General features: G+C 40.7%; 1 protein-coding gene and 1 long non-coding RNA gene across 12 annotated transcripts in view; one reads left to right on the top strand and one right to left on the bottom strand.

The window, feature by feature from the left end:
• LOC131682841 (cytoplasmic phosphatidylinositol transfer protein 1) overlaps positions 1–25,384 on the top strand; it is a 550,652-nt gene that overhangs the window by 165,157 nt on the left and 360,111 nt on the right. The window lies entirely within an intron of this gene.
• Positions 4,423–4,811, bottom strand: LOC131682842 (uncharacterized). Its single transcript, XR_009304183.1, has 3 exons — positions 4,692–4,811; positions 4,587–4,632; positions 4,423–4,520 (listed from the first exon to the last, which is right to left on the bottom strand). It is a non-coding gene; the product is annotated as an uncharacterized LOC131682842 (long non-coding RNA).

Below are 25,384 nucleotides of genomic sequence, written 5' to 3'. Positions count from 1 at the left end.
TTTATCCATCGGTCCACACGGTTCGAATATCGGCAGCAAAGCAACCGCGTCGTCTAGCCAAGAAGATGATAACGCTTTTGTAACCCCGGGAAAACACTTAAAACGAAATCTTAAATCTGTAGACCGAACAATTGGTTCCCATTGATGATGCAGTCTGGTGCATACCCATGGGTGTGTGGACCCCCACAAACGCTCGCTCAGAAAATGATTCAATTTAGTACGGCAGGTAGTGCGTCCAATCAAGTAGACCCTGGGGCAGATCCAAAAGGACAGAACAGGGAAATTTCGAATCAAAATAAGAATAGGACTTCCTCACCCATACCGCAAAAGTCGCCGCGAAAAACTAAGCCAGTTTCAGAGACGTCCTCTGAAACCGAATCCGGTTGCTCGTCAGACAGAACGCAATGTAGCTCACTGAGCAGAAATTGTAGGGTTGGTACCAATCGTTGTCGAGAGTACCGATTAGGTCCGAGATCAGAAAAGCGTAGGCCAGTGTCAGATTGGAGACTGAAATACGACGGTTCCGATGATAGCCAGTTGTTGATGAATTTCCAAAGGAGGTTGAATTCTACGCGAAGTCAGAAAATATGTCCACCAGAGAATTGTTTCGCTCAGCAATTCATCTGTTTAGTGGACCGGGGAAAACGTGGTACATGACGGGTTTCGAAAATGACGATTTTACATCTTGGGAAGAGCTGAAGGAAGAACTCAAGAGGGAATTTTTGAGTCCGGACCACGATCACACGAGTGAAATACGCGCGATTGCGAAAAAGAAGGGTCCCCGGGAGAAATTTCAAGATTATTTTCTGGACATACAGAAAATATTCAATTCCTTAACTAAACCGATGACTGAACGCAAGAAATTTGAAATTGTATTTTGCAATATGCGCGCAGAATATAAAGGCCATGCGGTATCGTCGGAAATCGACAACTTGACCTACCTAAAAAAGTTTGGCAGACGGTTAGATGCAGCTTATTGGTACAAACCACACGCGAACGAAAACAATCCCCGCGCGAAACAGGTCAATGAAATCGAAACCGGCGCGAAACCGAAACAAAAGATTAAACCCGAGAACGAGCAGTACAAATCGCGAGTCTTTAACAACTCCAAACCGCACGCGAACATCTCTGAGGACGAGATAAACCGAGCGTCAAACATGCAACAGGGTAGTCAAGGAGATCTCCCACTGGGCCTACGAATACTTGTGGACAACTACCAATTTCCTAGAGACGGTATTTGTTTCAACTGTCGCCTCAAGGGCCACCATGCTCGAGAGTGTAACAGACCAAGACATAGACATTGTCAGCGATGTGGGTTTCATGAAGTGGAGACAGAAACTTGCCCGTTCTGCAAAAAAACGCAAACAAGACTGTCCCGGAGGGCAGGTCAGTCAGCCACTCGTAAAGCCCCTTTCAACACATAATTGCGTCGAGCAATCGCAAACTATTGGTCTCGGCCAAGTTTGCCCTTCTGAATATGTGTACTCTTCTAATTACGAAATGCAAAACGACGAGAGACCGTTTGCTAAAATATCTATTTTAGGGATACCTATGGTAGGCCTGTTAGACAGCGGGGCTCACTTGAGCATCCTTGGAATAGGTTCGAATAAACTTATTAAACAATGCAATTTGAAAATACATCCGTCAGATGTTACCCTTAAAACGGCGAATGGGGAAGAATTGACCGTGAATGGAATGGTGTGTCTCACGGTTACTTTTAATAACATCACGAAAATAGTAGAAACCCTTGTAGTTCCCTCCCTAAAGAGACGAATTCTCCTTGGGATGAATTTTTGGAAAAGTTTCGAAATTCGACCAACCATCGGTCAGGCAACAGTACAAGAAGCAGAACTGAGCGAGGAATCGAGTGTAGGTTTAAACAGTATAGGTACCGACAACAAAGTTGAATTAACAGAAGTTCAGAAAGGTAAATTGGAAAGCGTTAAAAAATTATTTAAAGTAGCAGAAGAAAATACTCTAGACACGTCATAATTAGCCATCGCATCGAGCTAACGGAAGAAGCGAAAAAACTTCCTCCCGCTCGCATTAACCCTTTTCCCACATCACCGAGTAGACAGGATCAAATAAATGAAGAATTGGATCGAATGCTTCAAAGCAAAATCATTGAAAAGTCCTACAGTGACTGGGCCTTGCGCCTGATCCCAGTAGACAAAACAGATGGCTCGGTACGTTTATGCCTTGACGCACGTAAGCTAACCGACCGCACAGTCAGGGATTGCTACCCTCTCCCACACGCGGACCGTATATTGAGTAGACTGGGGGCAGCGGAGTTCATCACAACTATAGATCTCTCTAAAGCCTTTTTACAAGTTCCGCTGCACCCAAGGTCTCGCAAGTATACGGCATTTTTCGTACTGGGACGGGGGTTGTTCCAGTTCACCCGGATGCCGTTCGGTCTCATCAATAGCCCGGCAACCTTATCGAGGCTAATGGATCGAGTTTTAGGTGGGGGTGAACTGGAACCAAACGTATTTGTATACCTGGACGACATAATTGTAGTTTCAAATACGTTTGAGCAACACCTGTCCTTATTAGAAGAGGTCGCGAAACGCTTAAATAGCGCCAATCTCTCGATTAACCTGAACAAGTCTCGCTTTTGTGTGGCGGAAGTTCCATATCTAGGATATATCTTGGGTCAAGGGGGCTTAAGACCCAACCCTGACCGAGTAGCCGCTATAGTAAACTATGAAAGACCAGCTTCCCTACGGGCCCTAATGAGATTCTTGGGGATGTGCAACTATTATAGAAGGTTTATAGCAGAATATAGTCATGTTGTACAAACCCTCACAGAGCTTCTTAGAAACAAGCCAAAGACCGTACTTTGGAACGATAAGGCCAAATTGTCATTTAGCAAGATCAAAGAGCTCCTGATTATTGCTCCAATTCTTACAAACCCAAACTTCAAGTTGCCTTTTGCGATTCACTGCGACGCAAGTGACATGGCGATCGTAGGAGTACTGACGCAAATGCAGGATGGCGCAGAAAAACCCATTGCTTATTTTTCACAAAAGCTTAGCACAACCCAACAACGATATTTCGCCACAGAAAAAGAAGGCCTGGCGGTAATTAAATCAATAGAAAAATTTAGATGCTACATCGAGGGGGCCAAATTCACCGTTTATACCGATGCGTCAGCTGTAACGTATATCATGAGAAGTAGCTGGCGCACTTCATCTCGCTTATGTCGGTGGAGCATGGACCTGCAGCGCCACGATATGACCATTCTGCATAGAAAGGGGTCGGAAAATTATGTACCGGATGCGTTGTCAAGGTCTGTAGAAGAAATAATGATTACTACTGATGAAGCTGGATGGTATTCCGAAATGTTACGAAAAGTACATGACCACCCAGAGAAATATAAAGACTTTAAGGTTGAACACGGAATTTTGAAAAAACTAGTTTCCGTTCAAAGTGACTTGCTGGACTACCGCTTTTCATGGAAAACGTGTGTACCAGCTTCGGCTAGAGAAAGGATTCTCGTTGAAGAGCATGACGATAAGATGCATTTAGGGGCAGAAAAGACTTTAGCATTTGTGAGGAAAAAGTACTTCTGGCCAAAAATGGCAGAAGATATTCAGAAATACATACGACAATGCTCGCTCTGCCAACAAAATAAGCCCGCGCATCGTTCACAAATGCCCGAACCCGGTCGGCAACGCCTTACGACGAAACCCTTTCAAATCATCGCCCTCGACTTCATCCAATCCCTCCCCCCGCAGCAAAAACGGCAACTCACATTTACTCGTGGTGATGAATCTATTTTCAAAATTGTGTCTCCTGATTCCTATGAAGCGAATCTCAGCACCCCTAGTAACCAAAGTTCTTGAAGAAGCGTGGTTCCGTAAATACTCAGTCCCCGAATTTCTAATTACTGATAACGCGACCACCTTTTTGTCAAAAGAATTTAAATCACTCTTATCCAAATATAAAATTCAGCACTGGGCCAATTCACGGCACCACGAGCGTTTGAATCGAACAATCAACGCGTGCATTCGTTCCTACGTTAAAGAAAATCAAAACATCTGGGATAGCCGAGTATCCGAGATTGAGTTTTGCTTAAACAACACTCCCCCTGACGCGACCGGTTACTCCCCTTATCGGATACTATTTGGACATGAGATAGTTGAGAGAGCAGACGAACACAGGATGGATAGGGATGAAAAAGATGTGTCTGAAGAAGAAAGAATGGAAAGAAGAGGAGAGGTAAATACGAAAATTTACTCAATAATTGTAAAAAAATTAAGAAAGGCACATGAAAAACATATTAAAGATTATAACCTGCGATCGAAAACAGCTGCTCCCGTCTACTCGGTAGGGCAGAGGGTGTTCAGAAGGAACTTTAAGCAATCGTCCGCAGCAAACGCATATAATTCCAAACTTGATGCACTCTACATTCCGTGTATAGTACTGGCGCGAATCGGTACTAGCTCGCATGAGCTTGCCACGGAATCGGGTAAGTCGATTGGAGTATTTTCCGTGGCTGATTTGAAGCCAGGAACCTAAAAAAGAAATAACGAAATCCAGATGAATCTTCAAAACCGGGGTTTTGAGGTAATTAGTTGCACCATTGAGCGGTCCGGACCTCGATAGGTTGCACCAGGTCATTGTGATCTGAAATGGGAATAAGTCAGGAATATATGTCGATCAGTTTGTTTACACTGTTTACCTACCTGTAAAATAGTCTCGTAAATTGTCTTCTTCTCGGGAAGCGTTCCCCTAGCAGATTTATTATTTAACCGTGGAATGTTACGATAACCGGCCAGAGCATCTTATAAATCCTGTTGTTTTGGGTGCACCGCGAACGTTTCTTGATTAGGACACACTTTTCGTCCGCACCATAGCGAAATTCGTCCATTTAACCCGTAAAATTCTAAATTTTAGTCACACGCGCCCGTAGATTTTTGTATGAAACGTCGATCATGGACGGCTGACAGATTGCAACATGCATGTATGAGTAATAATGAGCTCTTTGCTTCTTCGTGAGGGCGAAGGAGTAAAATGAGCAGCAGGAAATTAATTCAACGAATTCTAATCAATGTTTTGCCTCCCACAAAACATTAACTGATTAGTCACTTACAAATAGTAACATGTAGTTTCGAAACAAATTATTTTTCAAAATGAATATTCTATTCATTTTGAAAGGTGAACGGTGGGCTATTGTAACCCTTGGTTCCAGTTTGTGGTCTTGATGACTTTGCCACAAGATGCGTTTTACCCCTTTTATCCCATGTATGCCAAACGAATGTAAGGAACTCAGTCAGGTACTCACTACGGGTGGTCTTTATTCACAGCGGTTTGAGCTGGGAAAAAAATAACACTCCCGATTTCGAGGTTGGCAGCCAGTTAATAAATAGGTCAACAGGAAAGAGGAGTGCCAGCCAAACGGGAGAAATGTCACAATTCGGGACGATTCGGCTTCGTTTCGGCCTCCTTCTCACAACATTCGCATATTAGCTCGGCGTATCGCTTTTTTCTTTCTTTTCTGTTCTGGACAACGCAAGGGAGTAGAAGTGCGCGTCGGTAGTTAAATATTTCGGTGAAATTGAAGTAAAGTTGTACGATGTGAAGTGGTTACGACACTGTAGGAGATAGTTAGAAAGGAGCGCGGAAGAAGAAAAGATAGTGCGCTAGTGGTAAAGATTAGTAAGGTATAGAAAAAGAAGTTATAAACATAAATTATAAAATTTAATCTAAAATGTTCGGCGTAAATAATTAAAACAATTTTCTCATAGCGTTAAACGATTAAAATATGTGGTAAAAATTATAGATAGTACGGATTAGTGCCAGAAAACCAAACAGATAAAGGTAATTAAGCTAATATAGATAGTACGGGGTCTTAGGGAAATATAGGATTGACGTCACATGTGCTAATCACGCTGGATAGGTCCAGCGGACCTTTTTTGTCGGGTCTGAAACCATTTCCAGACACCACCTCTTTCTCAGGTCAGCTACACGTGACCAGACGGTCAAGAGGAGAATTACAAATAGTAGCCATTTTTATCGTACTTGTTACACGTGTGTCTTGTTCGCTAATCCCGGACTCGAAAAGGAGTCTTAAGGCCTCGCCCTGGTTGTCGTTCAGAAAACATCGAAAAGCGCAGCTTTTGGGCATCCCTAGTTGTGAGATTTGGTTGGTAGTTCTCTTTCGGATTGATTTCTATTAAGCGTGTGTGAGCTCCCGCTTGATGAGTAATTACTCTCCTGGTGCGTACCTACTGGTGAAAAGGTTTACAAGCCCTTATTGACCTTTCCCAAATTTAGATTCTATACCCTGAGCAGTCAGGGGCTACAATATAGCGCCCACCGCGATATTTTCGAATTGATTTCCCGTTTTTCCAGAGTATGTTTCAATGAATTGCAATCTGTTACCGCTTTGAAGTGCAACCCGAACAAATACATCCTGAATCTTTAGAAGCAATATACGATTGCCAAGGTTTCCAGCTCGAAGTTGTGGAGCTTAGATTCCATTTTAAAATCGTGGTTTTCCTTTAAAAGATCATACAACGAGGAGGCTTGAACATTGAACCCCTTGATGAATTTCCTGAATTAATTCACCAACCCAAGAAAACGCTGTAAGCTTTTCCGATTAGTTGGCACAGGGAACTCTCGTATGGATTCAATGTGCCTAGCACTTGGACGAACCTCATTGAACCGTACGTCGTATCCTAAGAACTCCAGCTGTTTAAGCAGTTTTAACGAATAGGCATTTGGAAAACTGCAATTCCAAATGGTTATCGGATAACGTGTGGAGCAATTCTTTTAATATATCTAAGTGTTCTTAAAGATCGTCAGAAGCAATCAGCATATCGTCAATAAACACTACGATCTTTCCGTCTCCGATAAACGGGGCTGGAACTTTAGTTATAAATTTCACGAATACAGCCGGTGAGTTGGCGTATCCGAACGGTAAACGGTCAAACTCGTATTGACCACTGTCGGTAACAAAAGATGTATACTGCTTTGATTCCTCAGATAATTTCACATGATAGAATCCGTTTTTTAAATCCAGTGACGTGGAATATCGCTTACCCTTAAGCTTAGAGATTAGGTCTTCGATAATGGGCATAGGGAAGCACGGTGTTCCTAAAACCGTTATTAACAAAAAATGACCATGAATTTGTCATACGGCATTCGAAAGATACAGTATCCAAATGTCTTCTCAGTGAATTTCAAAATGATCCATCTAGAGATTCGAGAGATATGGCGATTTGAAGTTTTATGATACGTTTCATAAGGCTACCAGCAAACAACCTTGGGTTTGGTCCTATCTCTATAAACAAAAAAATATTTGTCTACTTATTTGGTCGAAATTGGTCGAATTTATAACGGTTTGGATGTGGTATGCGGTCATAGATGGGGTTTCTACCAGACTTCAAGCGTGAATCCATGTTTGTCCTTTGACTATTTAGATCGTTTATAGGTGTCGCGATTTTTAAAGGAAAACCTTACCATTTAATTACATAAATATAATGTACAAAAGGTGTTATTTATATGCTGTACTGAAAAAATATGAAAATAGGGTTGTCTACCAAACCTTAAATATAGTGTTTAAATTTAAAAAAATGGATAAAAATTGGAATGTTTACTTCAAAAGGCCATATCTCAATGGTTTTTTATATCCAAATTATGGTTGTTAATAACAGCGTCGAAGTTAAAGTTTATGAAACGCACACAATTTTCTTTTAGAATGCTTCTGCCTAGTAAAACATCAACTTGCATAGTATCATTGGGCACAACCAATAATCGCACCTTAAATTTTACATTTGAAATTAATAAATAGGTAACCAATTCTTCTAAAACTATTATCTTAGAATTATTCATTCCTACAACTTTCTTGATAGACGTTTCGATTGTACACAATGACGGAAGAGATTTATTCTTTATCAAATTGGCAACATTACCTGAGTCGATCAGAACCATAGCACAAACACGTTGATCAGCTATATCTATTTCAACTTCAGCCTGCGATGATAAATCAACATCGATTCTTCGTGATTCTGCACCATCAAATACTGCATTTATAGTTGACTGCGTCGGTGTTCTGAAACCACGCTGCTGTTCGACTCGATTGGGAGCCGACGTACATTTCTCCGCAACATGTCCAATCTTCAAACATTTGCCACATCGCTCCTTACGTTGCGGCTTTGAACACTCGATGGACCTATGTCTCGATTCTCGACAGTTGAAACAAACTATCTCCTTTACCGTTGGATGCTGTTGACTGATTCCAGTATTCATAGGTGCTTTTAAGGCCCCCGTTGGGCTTCTTTTTCTTCTTATCTACAGAATTGAGGATATCAATATAATACGCATATACGATACTCATATGAATGTATGCGTGCACGCGAATGAAATGAATGATTTCTTCAACCCGCTTTTTTCACTCGCTTTTCTCATAAAACTAGCCAAGTACAGTCGGGTATCCTACTACGCGATTAACTGGGGACGTGAAAAAGGAATCCGCGTTGTAGGATACCCATAGCTTATGGGATTTCGACTAATTGGGGCTGTGGCCGATTATTGCTATGAAGAAATAGTAAATAAATCGAACCTCTCGTCGTAAATTCGAATATCATTAAATGGATTCAATGTCAAATATATCTAGACCCTGATTATTTTGAAAGGAGGTGTCTTCGGGGAATTTGTAAAAGAAGTCAAGAGCCTCTGGATGCTAGAAAGTTTAACTCGCAATTGCCCCACCAGGCGGCACTAGTTCTAATGCAAATTTTCAACACATGTTAAAATAATTCTATATCTCAGCAGTGATTAGATAGAGTAGTACTGTTTTCGGCAAAGTTGCTCGAGAGGTCGAGGACTACCCAACGGTATCAGATTAGTTTAGAATACTCTCACTATGCGGCGCTAGTGCGCGTAGATGCTTTAAGCATGTGGTAGATAATGGTGTATCTCAAAAGTCTAATAACTTAGAAAGATGGTGTTTTCAGAAAAGCTCTTGAGGAGGTCCAAGGCTACTCAATTATGGATAGATTAAATTAGAATGGACCCGCCAGGTGGCGCAAGTGAGCATTATTTTTCTTATCCTGTATCTCGAGATCATGATTATTTGGAAGGGTGGTGTCTTTGGCAATATTCATAGACAGGTTGAGGTCTGTCCTAAGGCGAACAAATTAATTCGGAACTTGCCCAACAGGCGTCGCAAATGATAATGAAACTTTATTAACATTGTAGATCTATCTCTAAAGTCCGACAATTCAGGAAAACGATCTCCAGGAGGACAAGTGTTGTTTATCAATGTGAAGAATATTTTGGATTTACCCGCTAGGTGACACTAGCAAGCAGGCATTTTTTTTTTCAATTTCAGCATTTCAATATTAACCCTACAACGGTTTCGTGACTTTTTTATACGTCAGCGGTTTTGTGGGGTACATTTGCACCCCAGAACTAAAATCGCTCTAATATGTCTAATTTTTATTGCCTTTTTAAATAAATTGAATAGCTTTGTTCTAAAATAATTCGAAAAGCAGCCCGCTCAAAAATATTCAAGTTTTATCTATTTTATTGTGTAATATTTCATTTATAGTAAAACAAGTCTTTAAAATACGTCAAAATTCCTTTTTTTTTCCTATATTGCTATAACTCCGGTAGTTCATAACCGATTTTAACCATCTATACGGCGTTGTAAAGGTTATTAAATTTGCTTTTGAACAAATAACAAATAATTTTAAAAACTTTCAAAAAGTGTATTTCTTTCATTGAAAATACATTGTAGTAACGGAAATGAAACAGAAACGCGTCGATGGGACAGGTACAGCCAGTAAATTGAACATACAGAGTAATGAGCCTATTTTCGCCATATTTTTATTATCATCCTATCCATTTGAAGCCGTTGGTTAGGGCAGCGTCTGCCATCTTTGTTTAGGGGGGGGGGGGGGGGTAAGCATTCCAGTGTAAAAAAATCAGCATTTTTTCAATTTTTTTAGAAAAATGGATGAAGAGAATTGATCGAAACTTTTGTACATTATACTACATCATTTCAATAACATTCTGCAATTTTTTCATGCAAAAATATCAACTAGCGACTCGGTGACGAAGCTTTTTTGTGGAACTACTTGACCCATTTATTTCAAATTTTGCATACACATTCTACGTAAAAATACCTAACCCCTACGGTGAGTTTTTGGGATAATTTTTCAATAAAGGGGGTTTTTGCTAATAAAATGGCGAAATTTTTCTTGAAAAACAGCGATTCCGCCATTTTATTAGTAAAAAACCTGTTTTAATCCACCTAGAGGTGCAATTGTGCCTTTCTCATTTCTCCAAACTATGATTTAATATCTGGTTCGTACAATATAACATTATGGAAATGTCTTTCATTCTTATTACACTTGGTAAGTATATATAAGAGCACCTTTTTGCATTCATCGCGGTATCGGTTTGAATCGGAGTTTTCTATGTGATCGCACTCCACAACCCGTAACTCCGGTGCTGGAAGTCGGATGGAGATGGAATTTAATAGCAGTTTCTGGGGACGCAACACCTATCATTTGAGACTAAGTTGATCAAATCGGTCTAGCCATTTTCGAGAAACCAATATAACCGTTATTCTGACTTTGGATGCTTCCGGATCCCTCGATGGTGGCCAGTGTGGCCAAAGAGACTATGAATGACTGTTGGGGACCTAGATCTACTAATTCAACAGTTGTGTTGACATTTTGGAAAAAAAAATTCACCTTTTTACATTCATCGCAGAATTCGCTAGAAGCGGGATTTGCTGCGTGATCGTACGTATCACCCTGTAATTCAGGAACCAGAACTCGGATCCACACAAAATTCAACAGCAGCTGATGGACCTTTCATTTAAAATCAAAATCGTCAAAATTTGTCAAAATCAAAAATTTGTCAAAATCGGTTCAGAAAATTCCGAGAAACCGATGTGGAAAAATCAACAAATTTTGTTTTGTAACCATACTCTTCAACTCGTAATCCGGAACAAGATGTCGGTTGAAAATGAAATTCAATAGCAACCTATGGGAATATTATACCTTTCATTTGAATCTTAGTTTGTAAAAATCGGTTCAGCCATCTCCGAGAAACCGATGTGGACATTTTGTTAACAAATCCGCACATACACACACATACATACATACATACATACATACATACATACACACATACATACACACAGATATTTTGCGATCTCGGCGAACTGAGTCGAATGTTATATGAGACTCGGCCCTCCGGGCCTCGGTTAGAAAGTCGGTTTTTGGAGTAATTACATAACCTTTCTATATGAGAAAGGCAAAAGAATAATAATTAATTAGCTTAATCAGCATGAGTTCAATGTTATCTTCATGTGATGATATTTTGAAATGTTGGTGGAATGGGTTTGAAAGTGGAGGGAATGGGGGATTAGTAGAGTAGGAGTGGAGGATGCGTCAGAAACCCTTCATCTTATTTCGGTATACGGGGTGGATGAAGGAAATGCGGGCGTGAGGGTGGTCCAAGGGGACGGTAGTGATGACGGAAGGAGGTGTAAGGGCAAGGCGGGGGGGGAGGGGCGGCGACGCAATACTCAACTGCATATTTTGCCTTCCATTTGAGACTTTGTTTGAGAAAATCGGTTTAGTCATCACTGAAGAACCGATGTGACTTTAATTGTGGAATATGCCTGGAATTCCGGACTTCCGGAATCGTCGATAGTGGACAATATATTCAAAGAATGTTTGATTGGCAATCAGTGATCTAGATCTGCGATTAGAAGTAATTTGGTGACCATTTCAATAGTTTTTAACCTCTGAGGTGTAACTTCCTTCGTTACCGCCCGCTCAGTCGCATGGAACTCTACCCTAACCCCAGGGTCGGCACAATCCTCGCCGTGTGGTTTCTCAAGGTGTAAAGGGGGAAAATCACTTTTAATCCTAACCGTCGTTTTATTTGGCACTCTAACCTCAAGTTCCTAATGTCCCTAAAGCCCTACTTTGATACACTGGTGGTTACTTACAGGTATTGTGTGGGTGTGAAGTGTGTGGGCCCGTTGCGCACCTGCCGCTGCCGTCGTCCTCACTGGTTTCTGGTCCCGATGACCTCAATTCGGACCAAGGCGATGCTTTTCCGGAGCCTTGATGGCCTTCTGGGTGGAAATAGGCTGGTTCGGGAACTTGACCGCTTCTCACTCGATCGTGCCGTATGTTGAAACGATGAAGCACGCGGATCGGTTGCTTTACCTCCGGAAAACCGCAATCCGAAATGCGACCCGTGGTTTATAGTGCTACGGTCGTTACGATGAAAGCTCCTTAAAGATGAAGGCTTCCACAATTTTACGGTTGATAATTTTAAACTTTTATAAGATTCCAACTTTATTCGTACTAATTGCTTCGATCCGGTTTACCAAAAGTCGTGTGGATGGTTTGCTGTTCCAAGTCCAAGTGACGATCGATTCGGTTGCCGAGTTTCCCGGAACCTTGCCTCCGATTTCCCATTGATCAGCCGTGGTTACCGAATCAACTTCAGTTCTCTGGAGTATGGGTGTTAGTGGGTGTTTGTGGTGTGTAGTGTTGTATGAGCTGAATATAAACCCTAGTTTGTGTAGAGTTTTTTCAATTTGATCGTTGTGCCGTCTATCTAGCTAAAGCAATTTTATTTTATGAATTTTATGCATGTTAATTTTTAATTTATTTTATTATAATTGATTTTATATTAGACTTTTAAATCTAATAGTTCCTTTTAATATTTATTTTAATCCTATCTAGCTAAATAATATTGAGTGATTTTCCCCATATATATTTAAATTAATCCGTAAGGTCATGATAAAGAACAGTGAAACTGCGAAAAGTGAACGAAAGGTCACACTACCAGATCGCTCGGGGAAAAAATTATTAATGTAATTAATAATTTTTTGAAGGAAAACTTCTAGAAACACAGCGTAATGCCGCACCTGTACCCAATTACTCAGCAAATATTGACCGAACAAACATAACAAATACCGTAAAGTGGATTTAACATTTAATTCAACACAATTGTCATAATTAGTAAACATCACTATATTCTTATTATTAATTTATTCGATTTTAACTTAAAGTATACAGAAAACAAAGAAAATAACTATTTACAGTTCCGGAACATTATTCAAAACACAAAAGTCATGTGAATTGATACATTCTGTGGATGCAATCGATTTGCACTCCGACAAATCTTCTAACACTAATTATCGCGCGCGGGGTACGTTCACTGATCACGAATGATCGATCGTGAGATAGACTTATATGAACACACAGCAAACACATATATAATTAACTGATATAACAAAAGGAAATATTGATCAGCGGTATGGTGGGTTCGATTCGGTTGGGTTTAAGAACAGCCTGCTTTGCCGGCAAAGAAGACGAACACTATCACGTTGAGAACAATTGGCCAATGATCACTTTTACGGGTAAATGTCGTCGATCGTGCGTTTGGCTGGTTCTTAAACCGAAGCCAATCAAATTTGATGAAAATTGTGCGTGTAATTAACAGTATTTAAATTAATTAAGGAAGAGGCTGATCCAACAGGGATATGAGATGATTTTCCTTATAATAGTGTTCATGTGCATCAAAAGTTTAATCCTCTCGATCGTAACCTGTGAGAACGCTGAGCATCATTTCACTGGTCGATATTTAACATTTGCTTCAACAAGATCAAAAAAAGTCTACGATCTTGTATCGGTAAATAATATCCACATAGTGAAATCGTAATGATTAATCATTCAACAACTGTATTTTTTTCCAATTTAGGTACCTATTGTAAGCGTAAAAATATTGCTTACCTCAAGCTTTCGTTTCATTACTCCCGGGAAACACATACTTTGATCGTGCACAGTGCTCGCAGAGCGGAATAAAACTCGGAAAACTGCCAACGTATCGATCTCTAGATGACACGTAACAAAGATCGCACGTTAAATTATCACAAAACTCGCCGCCGTATAATACTAATGCACTATTCTTTTTATTTTAGGCTTTTAAATCGCCAGCGGAAAACACACCTAGGCTTTTCCCTTTCAAATCGCTGACTTCGTAAGAACACGTTCCCTTTTTTTTAGTATCACACATGGTTCATAGACTTCGCCCAACTTGGCATTAAAGTTATCGACAGCTGATGACTGCCTGAACGTACGTTTGAACACTCTCTGACCGATACTAAATGTCGGGGAGTATCTTTTGCGCCTGAGATCGTACTTCCTCTTCGTGTTTTCGTGCGCTTTCTGAAGATGATTGACTACCCTTTCGTAAACTGCTCGACTTATATTCTTCATCCGTCCCATTCTATCTTCTTCTGAAAGTTCATCGACCGGTTGGAGTCGATGATCCGAACCCTTTGTTGGTATTTCGTGACCGAAGATCACTCGGTAAGGAGTATATTTAATAGTAGAGGGAATTGTATTATTCAAAACAAACTCTACTTCCGAGATTCGTGTATCCCATAATTTCTGATTTTCTCGCACATAGCTTCTGATCATCGAGTTGATCGTTCGATTCAGTCTTTCTGTGGGATTAGCTTGGCTATGGTGCCTTGCACTTGCCCAGTGTTGCACTTCATATTTGGAAAGTAGTCCTTGGAACTCTTTCGAAAGGAAAGTTGTCTCATTATCGGAAATTATGTACTGGGGAACAGCCAGTCGTCTAAACCAAAGCTGTTCCAGAATCTCACAAACACTAGCTGAGGAAATCTTCCGAACAGGAGTCAAGAGACAAAATTTCGAGAACACATCCATAAGGACCAGTAGATGCGCGTTACCTCGAGAACTTCTTGGAAGAGATTGTATGTAGTCCATCGTGAGGATCTGGAATGGCTTGGTGGTGACACGCTAGTTTCCCATTTCCGGCACTACCGAAGTAGTTGAGTGTTTGATCCTTTTGCAAGTTTCGCAATTCGAAACGTACCGTTTAATGTCGGCCGTCATTCGAGGCCAATAATACCGTTTTTTGATTTTCTCGACGGTTTTCTCGTACCCAATGTGAAAGGAATTATCGTGTTCTTTGATAAGGATTTCAATTCGTTTCGACTCAGGAACACTTAATTTCCAATCAAAGACGTAGTCTAACATATCGGTTTGCGAAGACACATATTTATAGATTTTGTTATTATCGATTTTAAAATCCATATATTTTTCAGGTTCGCTCTGAATTGCTACGAATAATCGTGTATACCACTCAGATTTGGCATCAATTTCAGATATCTCCATCGACCGTGATAAAGCATCTGGTACGATGTTATCTTTCCCTTTTCGATGTTTCAGTACCATATCGTACTGTTGCAGTTCGATACTCCAGCGAGATAATCTAGATGAGGTTCTCCATTTAGACCGCATTATGAAGGTCAGCGCTGAGGAATCGGTGACCAACATAAATTGGGTTCCCTCGATATAACACCTGAACTTATCGATGCACCTGAGTGCTGCTAAACCCTCTTTTTCTGCGGCGTGATAATTAAGTTCAGCGCCTTTCAATTTCTCTGGGTAATAAGAGATTACCTTCTCATCACTGTGTTGGACCTGCGTTAGAACGCCAGCTATTGCGTGGTCGCTCGCATCGGTCTGCACTGTGAATGGGAGAGTGAAGTCTGGGTTCGCCATTACGGGAGCGCTAATCAACTTTTCTTTTATTGCTCGGAATGCCATATCAGCCTCTTTGGTCCATTGCACCGATTTGGGTCGGTTTCGCAGCAGATCTGTTAGAGGGGCTGTGAGTGCGCTGAATTGGTCAATAAACCGTCGGTAATATTTACCATACCGAGGTATCTGCGCAACGCACGAACAGACTTTGGCACCTCATACGCGACAATCGCATGGACGCGATCCGGATTGGGCCTCAGTCCATCTTTTGATAAAATATAGCCTAAATAAGGTAATTCCGGCACACAAATTTTTGATTTTACCAGGTTGATTCGCAAATTAGCTACCCGCAACCTTTTAGCTAACTCTCTCAGTTTTTCGACATGTTCTTTAAAAGTTTTGCTTGCGACAACAATGTCGTCTAAATATACAAATATATACGGTTCTAGTTCTCCAAATCCCAGTACGATGTCCATTAATTTACTCAGCGTCGCCGGACTATTCACCAGCCCAAAAGGTAAACGCTTGAACTGAAATAACCCTCTACCAGGAATGGAAAAAGCGGTGAAATGTCGCGATTCAGGACTTAAAGGGATTTGCAAGAATGCTTGACTTAAATCGAATGTCGTTAAATATTTAAATGACCCTAATCTACTAAGGATGCGATTTTGATGCGGGAGTGGATAAGCGTCACGCGTAGTGCGCTCATTAAGTTTCCTCGCGTCAATACATAAACGAACAGCATCGCTGTCCCTTTTGGAAACTGGCACGACGGGCTGCGCCCATGCAGATCGCGATGTCTCTACAATATCGTCGCGAATCATGTTGTCTAACGCATTGTAAATTTTCTGCTGGATTTGTGGACTCCAGGGGTATGGGTTCTTACGTATCGGAGCGTGATCGCGATACTCTTCTTTAGTTTCAATGGTGTGCGATAGAAGATGGGTACGACCAATGTCGCCAGGTTCAGGAATAAGGAATAACAATTTGACTTTGTCTAACTCTTCTTGTTCTTCGGGAGACAAGTTCGATTGATCGTCCCCAGACTCTTCGGGCTCATCTATTGTTTCAATAAACGAATCACGAAGTGAAGGGTAAATACCGAATTGATCCCAAAAAGACATACCGAGATAGCACTGCCGATTTAGAGAAGGAGCGACAACAAAAGAAACGAATCTCGTTAATCCGTTAAATGATACTGGAATTTCTATTTCTCCTGACACAGCTACTGGATTGCCTTCGGCAGTTATCAATGTCAAGTCGGATGGTGAACATTTCAGGTTTAGGTTCGCCACTAAGCGTTCTGAACCTTTTCCTCTAGAATATTTCGATTCGTCCCACTGTCCAACAACGCTACCAGCTTAATTCCGAGCAGTTCGATTCGAACGAATGGCCTATTATCTATGTGGGCCTAGGCCTATGTGGGTGGAGAAATATAGTGTTAACCTCCTCCTCACATCGTGAATGAGCAATTCGTTGGTAACCAAGCTGAGTGAGAACGTAGTGGGTAGCTACAATTTCGTTGATAGGAGGATTTACAGCTAAAGCACCTTGACTACTCTGCCTCAGTGAGCAGTCTTTTCTGCGTTTTTTGTTGGACAATACGGGCAATCTTTCTGAATAAACCCAGGAAAACCACAAACTTCACAAAAGGTTTGCTTCTCCTGCTTGCATTGGTGAAAATTATGTCCAAAATCGTGGCAATTGAAACACGTTCCGTTTTTGACTGGAACATATGATTTCAACACCTTTTCTAGAGAGTTGAAATTTTTACTTGGGCCAGGTTTACTATCGTCTGTTTTTCTTTGATTACTATCGGTTTTTTGATCCGTAGGTTTTCTATCTGTAGACTGCTGTTTATAATTTTGTTTCTGATCCGATGAATCGTTTCGAAAATTAGAAGGTCTATTTGAATTTCTGAATTCCCTTGGAAAGTTCTCTCCCTTTTTCCATTGACGGTAGTTATTCTTACCCTGTGGTCTTTTATCTGTCTCTATCTCATTCACTTGCCTATCACCTCCTCTTAAACCTCTACCGCTGTCTTTGTCATTTCTAATATACCACTGCCAGTTAATCGAGTCGAAACTTTTTCCGAACTCTTTCATTCGGATGATCGTAGTAATATTAGCAGCAAGCATTGCACTTTTATATTCGGAACGGAGATTGCGAAAGAGAATTTGAAATCTCTTCGATTCATCCAAAGGAGTTGTCATACTACGGAATATACGAGTCAGGTCCAAGTAGTAATCTTGAAAACGTTCCCTTGCACCTTGCTTTCGCATATGTGCTTGGCGTTCGTACTGATAATCCAAATCTGGAGGAAGGAACTCACGCTTGAATTCATCCACTAGATTTGTCCATGTTTGGAGTTCATTATGTTCATTCACCTCCATATACCATGATCTTGCCTTACCAAGGAACAAATGGTAAGCGGAGTTGTAAAGTTCTTCTTCTGTGTAACCTTCAGATCTCTCATTGAACTCAATTTCTTTAAGAAATTCATTTAACCTACGTCCACCGTCTGTACCATCGTAACAAATTTTCCATTTGTGTATAGGAAGTCGCTTATTTGTACTATCTCGAGTTGAATACCCTCGGTCGATAGCTTTGAGTGGTTTTGAAGGTGGTAATAAGTTGGTTTTTATCTTATTGGCAGAAATCTTGTTTGGAAATTTTTGGTCCTTAGCCAACCAATCCAAGAATTCTTTATAAGAGAACTTTGGTTTTGGTTAACCGGAAAGATTCGATTAATTTGATTGGTCATTTCCCAAAGTTTTGTTCAATTGAGTACTGTTTTTCGATTGTTCTGGATTTGTTTTCTTATTTTTATCGGCTTCTATAAGCTCCATTCGAGACAATAACTGTTCTACCATTTCCCGCAACTGTCTGTTCTCTTCTTGCAATTTAGTATTCTCATTCTCTACTGGTTGCATACCGGACGCACCGGCCTCTTCATCGTCACTGCTTAGTTCATCCGCCTCCCGGTGGGGTGGTGATTCGGGTGGTTCATTTTCGTTTTCCCAATCGTCATTTTCCTGAATTTCAAGATCAACGGGGTTGTCGGGATGTTGGGTATCGTTTTGTTCGTTTTGATTAGTGGGTTCTGTTAAATTTTCGCTTTCTGGGTGAGCGTGTTGCATTCTGAGTATGCTATTATTTACCAAATCGCTTTCTGCTCTTCGAACTTCGGGGGTATGGAGACGAAATTGAATAGTAGTCATTCAAAAGTCTCACACACTGTCCTGCTAAATCAGAGACGGTATTTTGATCAGGCTCTTCAATCGCCTGCGCTTTGATTCGCAGCGTGCGGAAGAGAAAATGAAGAAGTCTGGATTTAAGTCTTTGATCTGGTACTTTTTTTGTTTGCCTGTTTTCTAACACATGTCTAATTTCTGCTATCCTATTCGCACACGTTTCAAGTTCGACTAATAGAGATTCCCAGCCTTTTTCGTATTCGACTTCTGTTGCCTTCTCTTGTTTTTCTCGTTTCAGCTCAGCTCTACATTTTCTTTCCTGCACACCTCGTGGTTCGGAATGTGCTTCGATTTTACGGATGACCAACTCATACGTCAGTTCATCAGCCAACAAATGCGACACGTTCAAACAGTAGTACTGAATAATGAAACGATCCATTATACAGTATTTTCTATGCTTACACTGAGAGAAAAAAAGTAATTTCCCAGAAGGAATAATCGGGTTTTCACTGATGCTGAGCACGTGTACAATTTTCATCAAATTTGTTAATCTAAATAAATTTATCGTTTTATATGGTGTTTTATTTCAATCGCTTGGTTGAAAAATCTGTATGTTCTTTAAATAGGCCAGAGATTTGGAACTAATAGCTACTTTCTCCGTATTTTAGTCACGATTCACACACGTGGTCTACACTTCGTCGGAATCTGCTCGATTATTATATATTCTTTAAATCCACTTCGCGCTAGATTTGAAATGGCGTTATCTATCAATTTTTGCTGAATCTGGGATCAATTACCAGTAACACCGGCGAAAACGATGGTTACTATCGTTATCCCCCCCCCCCTCGCTTAACCTCGAAAAATAGGGAATATTTTTCGTTGGTCGCCAAAATGTAACTTCCTTCGTTACCGCCCGCTCAGTCGCATGGAACTCTACCCTAACCCCAGGGTCGGCACAATCCTCGCCGTGTGGTTTCTCAAGGTGTAAAGGGGGAAAATCACTTTTAATCCTAACCGTCGTTTTATTTGGCACTCTAACCTCAAGTTCCTAACGTCCCTAAAGCCCTACTTTGATACACTGGTGGTTACTTACAGGTATTGTGTGGGTGTGAAGTGTGTGGGCCCGTTGGGCACCTGCCGCTGCCGTCGTCCTCACTGGTGTCTGGTTCCGATGACCTCAATTCGGACCAAGACGATGCTTTTCCGGAGCCCTGATGGCCTTCTGGGTGGAAATAGGCTGGTTCGGGAACTTGACCGCTTCTCACTCGATCGTGCCGTATGTTGAAACGATGAAGCACGCGGATCGGTTGCTTTACCTCCGGAAAACCGCAATCCGAAATGCGACCCGTGGTTTATAGTGCTACGGTCGTTACGATGAAAGCTCCTTAAAGATGAAGGCTTCCACAATTTTACGGTTGATAATTTTAAACTTTTATAAGATTCCAACTTTATTCGTACTAATTGCTTCGATCCGGTTTACCAAAAGTCGTGTGGATGGTTTGCTGTTCCAAGTCCAAGTGACGATCGATTCGGTTGCCGAGTTTCCCGGAACCTTGCCTCCGATTTCCCATTGATCAGCCGTGGTTACCGAATCAACTTCAGTTCTCTGGAGTATGGGTGTTAGTGGGTGTTTGTGGTGTGTAGTGTTGTATGAGCTGAATATAAACCCTAGTTTGTGTAGAGTTTTTTCAATTTGATCGTTGTGCCGTCTATCTAGCTAAAGCAATTTTATTTTATGAATTTTATGCATGTTAATTTTTAATTTATTTTATTATAATTGATTTTATATTAGACTTTTAAATCTAATAGTTCCTTTTAATATTTATTTTAATCCTATCTAGCTAAATAATATTGAGTGATTTTCCCCATATATATTTAAATTATTCCGTAAGGTCATGATAAAGAACAGTGAACCTGCGAAAAGTGAACGAAAGGTCACAGAGGTATTACGATTGTACCGATTTATATGGGAAATTCCAGTGTATCCTTACTAACACCCCTGTAACTCTGGAAGCAAGAGTCAGAACCGAATGAAATTCAGCAGTAGTCAATGGTATTACTGTATCTTTCATTTGAAATCAAGTTTGTAAAAATCGGTAGAGAATTCGGTGGGGAATGGGTGTAATATTAGCTTAGGAACTTGGCCGGTTCCCCGGGGGCGTCATGAACCGTCATAGGTGGCCAATGTGGTCAAAGCTGCTTTGATTGATCATTAGTGATCTAGACCCGCAAACTAGAGTAATGTTAGATCAATTTTAATATGTTTTACATCATTTTAACATCATGGTGGTACCAGTTTATATGGGAATTTGCTGTGTGACCGCACTCTTCAACCCGTAACTCCGGAACCGGAAGTCGGATCAACTAAAAATTCAATAGCAGCTTATGGGAGCGTTATACCTTACCTTTCTCTGAGAAAATTGTGTGAGTTTAAATGACACACACATACACACACACACACATACACACACATACATACACACACACAGACATTTGCCGATCTCGACGAACTGAATCGAATGGTGTATGACACTCGGCCCTCCGAGCCTCGGTTAAAAAGTCGATTTTTACAGTGATTGCATAGCCTTTCTTTGTATGAGAAAGGCAAAAACCCCAGAAAGAACAGAATATTATTGAAATGATGTAGTATAATGTACAAAAGTTTCGATCAATTCGCTTCACCCATCTTTCTAAAAAAAATTAACCAAAAAACTGATTTTTTTACGGTGAAACGCTTACCCCCTCCCCCTCTCCCCCTTCACGCATTGATTTAAATAGCAGGGCAACGATAGGAGCACTCGATTCGAGGTTTCACTGCACTTAAACACGAGTATGTCACCGTTCTCACGGTTTTGCCTTTCTCAATAGAAAGGTATTGCAATTGCTCTGAAAACCGACTTTTTAACGGAGGCCCGGAGGGCCGAGTGACATATACCATTCGATTCAGTTCGTCGAGTTCGGCAAATGTCTGTGTGTGTATGTATGTGTGTGTGTGTATGTGCGTCTGTGTGTGTACGCGAACACAATCTCACTCACTTTTCTCAGAGATGGATGAACCGATTTTAACAAACTTAGTCCCAAATGAAAGGTGCAACGTTCCCATAGGCTGCTATTGAATTTCTAATGGATCCGACTTCCGGTTCCGGAATTACAGGGTGATGAGTACGATCACGCAGAAAATGTCGATTTTAAGAAATTCTGCAATGAATGTATAATGGTGAAAATTTTTCCAAAATGTGACCACAACTGCTTCGATTTGTAGTACTAGGTCATTAACAGCCATTTAAAGTCTCTTTGGTCACATTGGCCACCATCATCGGTTCCGGAAGCCCCGGCGGAAGTATCCAAATTCAGACTAACAGTCACATCGTTTTCTCGGAGATGGCTAGACCGATTCGACTAAACTTGGCCTCAAATGAAAGATGTTGCGTCCCCGTAAATGGCTATTTAATTTCATCTCGATCCGACTTCCGGTTCCGGAGTTACGGGTTGTGGCGTGCGATCACATAGCAAATTGTGATTCAAACCGATACTCCGATGAAAGCAAAAAAGGTAAAAATTTCGCTAAAATGTCTCTCAAACAACTTAAATGTGCTGTTCTAGGTCACCGACGGCCAACCAATCTTTCGTTGACTACATTAACCACCATAGACGGTTCCGGAAGTGCCCGGGAAAAGCGGCCATCTTTCAAAATTTACGAACTCACATCAGTTTCCCGGAGAATGTTTGGGCCGATTTTCACAAACTTAGTCCCAAATGTTATCCCCACAGATGTCTATAAAATTTCGTACGGATCGCTTATATGGGTCCGGAAATATAGACTAAATCGTCCGGTCACATATGAAATTCCCATATAAGTCGGAACTCTAATTTATTTTTCAAAGGGGGGACCCCATGAAATTTCAGAAATCGAATTCGTATTTTTGATGCCAAACATCTTTAAAATGCATGAAACGTCGAGATTTTATGTCATCTCGAAAATTTTTTTCTTTTTATGAATATCGACTTTTTGGGACTTTGCCGATTTCGCACCTTTTTGCCTTTCTCATATAAAGAAAGGCTATGCAATCACTGTAAAAATCGACTTTTTAACCGAGCCCCGGAGGGCCGAGTGTCATACACCATTCGATTCAGTTCGTCGAGATCGGCAAATGTCTGTGTGTGTATGTATGTGTGTGTGTGTGTATGTGTGTGTGTCATTTAAACTCACACAATTTTCTCAGAGATGGCTGAACCGATTTTCGCAAACTTAGTTTCATCTGAAAGGTATAACGCTCCCATAAGCTGCTATTGAATTTTTAGTTGATCCAACTTCCGGTTCCGGAGTTACGGGTTGAAGAGTGCGGTCACACAGCAAATTCCCATATAAACTGGTACCACCATGATGTTAAAATGATGTAAAACATATTAAAATTGATCTAACATTACTCTAGTTTGCGGGTCTGGATCACTAATGATCAATAAAAGCAGCTTTGACCACATTGGCCACCTATGACGGTTCATGACGCCCCCGGGGAACCCGCCAAGTTCCTAAGCTAATATCACACCCATTCCACAACGAATTCTCTACCGATTTTTACGAACTTAATTTCAAATGAAAGATACAGTAATGCCATTGACTGCTGCTGAATTTCATTCGGTTCTGACTCTTGCTTCCGGAGTTACAGGGGTGTTAGTAAGGATACACTGGAATTTCCTATATAAATCGGTACAATCGTAATACCTCAGAGGCTAAAAGCTATTGAAATGGTCACCAAATTCTAATCGTAGATCTAGATCACTGATTGCCAATCAAACATTCTTTGAATATATTGTCCACTATCGACGATTCCGGAATTCCGGGCATATTCCACAATTAAAGTCACATCGGTTCATCGGTGATGACTGAACCGATTTTCTCAAACCAAGTCTCAAATGGAAGGCAAAATATGCAGTTGAGTATTGCGTAGCCGCCCCTTCCCCCCCCCCCCTCCCCGCCTTGCCCTTACACCTCCCTCCTTCATCACTCCCCTCTTCTTGGATCACCCTTACGCCCGCATTTCCTTCATCCACCCCGTATACCGAAATCAGATGAAGGATTTCTGACGCATCCTCCACACCCACTATACTAACCCCCCCATTCCCCACACGTTCAAACCCATTCCACCAACCTTTGCAAATTATAATCACATGAAGATAACATTGAACTCATGCTTATTAAGCTAATTAAATATTATTCTTTTGCCTTTCTTATATAGAAAGGTTATGCAATTGCTCCAAAAACCGACTTTCTAACCGAGGCCCGGAGGGCCGAGTCTCATATAACATTCGACTCAGTTCGCCGAGATCGCAAAATATCTGTGTGTATGTATGTGTGTATGTATGTATGTGTGTATGTATGTGTGTATGTGCGGATTTGTTAACAAAATGTCCACATCGGTTGCTCGGAGATGGCTGAACCGATTTTTACAAACTAAGATTCAAATGAAAGGTATAATATTCCCATTGGTTGCTATTGAATTTCATTTTCAACCGACATCTTGTTCCGAATTACGAGTTGAAGAGTATGGTTACAAAACAAAATTTGTTGATTTTTCCAAATCGGTTTCTCGGAGTTTTCTGAACCGATTTTGACAAACTTAATTTTAAATGAAAGGTCCATCAGCTGCTGTTGAATTTTGTGTGGATCCGAGTTCTGGTTCCTGAATTACAGGGTGATACGTACGATCACGCAGCAAATCCCGATTCTAACGAATTCTGCGATGAATGTAAAAAGGTGATTTTTTCCCAAAATGTAAACACAACTGTTGAATTTGTAGATCTAGGTCCCCAACAGTCATTCATAGTCTCTTTGGCCACACTGGCCACCATCGACGGATCCGGAAGCATCCAAAGTCAGAATAACGGTTATATTGGTTTCTCGAAAATGGCTAGACCGATTTGATCAACTTAGTCTTAAATGATAGGTGTTGCGTCCCCAGAAACTGCTATTAAATTCCATCTCCATCCGATTTCCAGCACCGGAGTTACGGGTTGTGGAGTGCGATCACATAGAAAACTCCGATTCAAACCGATACCGCGATGAATGCAAAAAGGTGCTCTTATATATACTTACCAAGTGTAATAAGAATGAAAGACATTTCCATAAAGTTATATTGTACGAACCAGCTATTAAATCATAGTTTGGAGAAATGAGAAAGGCACAATTGCACCTCTAGGTGGATTAAAACAGGTTTTTATGTTATTATTTTGGTACGAAGCAAAGCCGTTGATGCCAATTTGTAAGCATTCCATCGATCGTAGTATGAGTGTGTTTTGTCTCTTCCATCCACAAAATCAAAAATTACCATAACAATCTTCGCATTTTCTATAGTTACTTAGCTACAGTAGCTTTATTATATCAAATATCAGATTCTGTTGTTCAGCTATGTTGAACTTTATACAATTTCACACAAGTTTCTCGCTTACTATGTGTCGATATTTTGAATATAAAAAAGATAATCTTTCTGAATTATGTATACATAACAAAACACTAACGTAAACCGTTTTGTGGGATAGATTTGTACCCCAGACAAACTTTAAGCTTAAGGGCAATGATAAGTTGGTCAAGTGAACAAATAGGATACACCTGCTTTAATGGAA

Source organism: Topomyia yanbarensis, chromosome 2 (genome assembly GCF_030247195.1).
Source record: "Topomyia yanbarensis strain Yona2022 chromosome 2, ASM3024719v1, whole genome shotgun sequence".
Classification (NCBI taxonomy): Eukaryota; Metazoa; Arthropoda; class Insecta; order Diptera; family Culicidae; genus Topomyia; species Topomyia yanbarensis.
The sequence above is the reverse complement of the archived record's forward strand: the minus strand, read 5'-3'. Positions and strand labels throughout refer to the sequence as shown.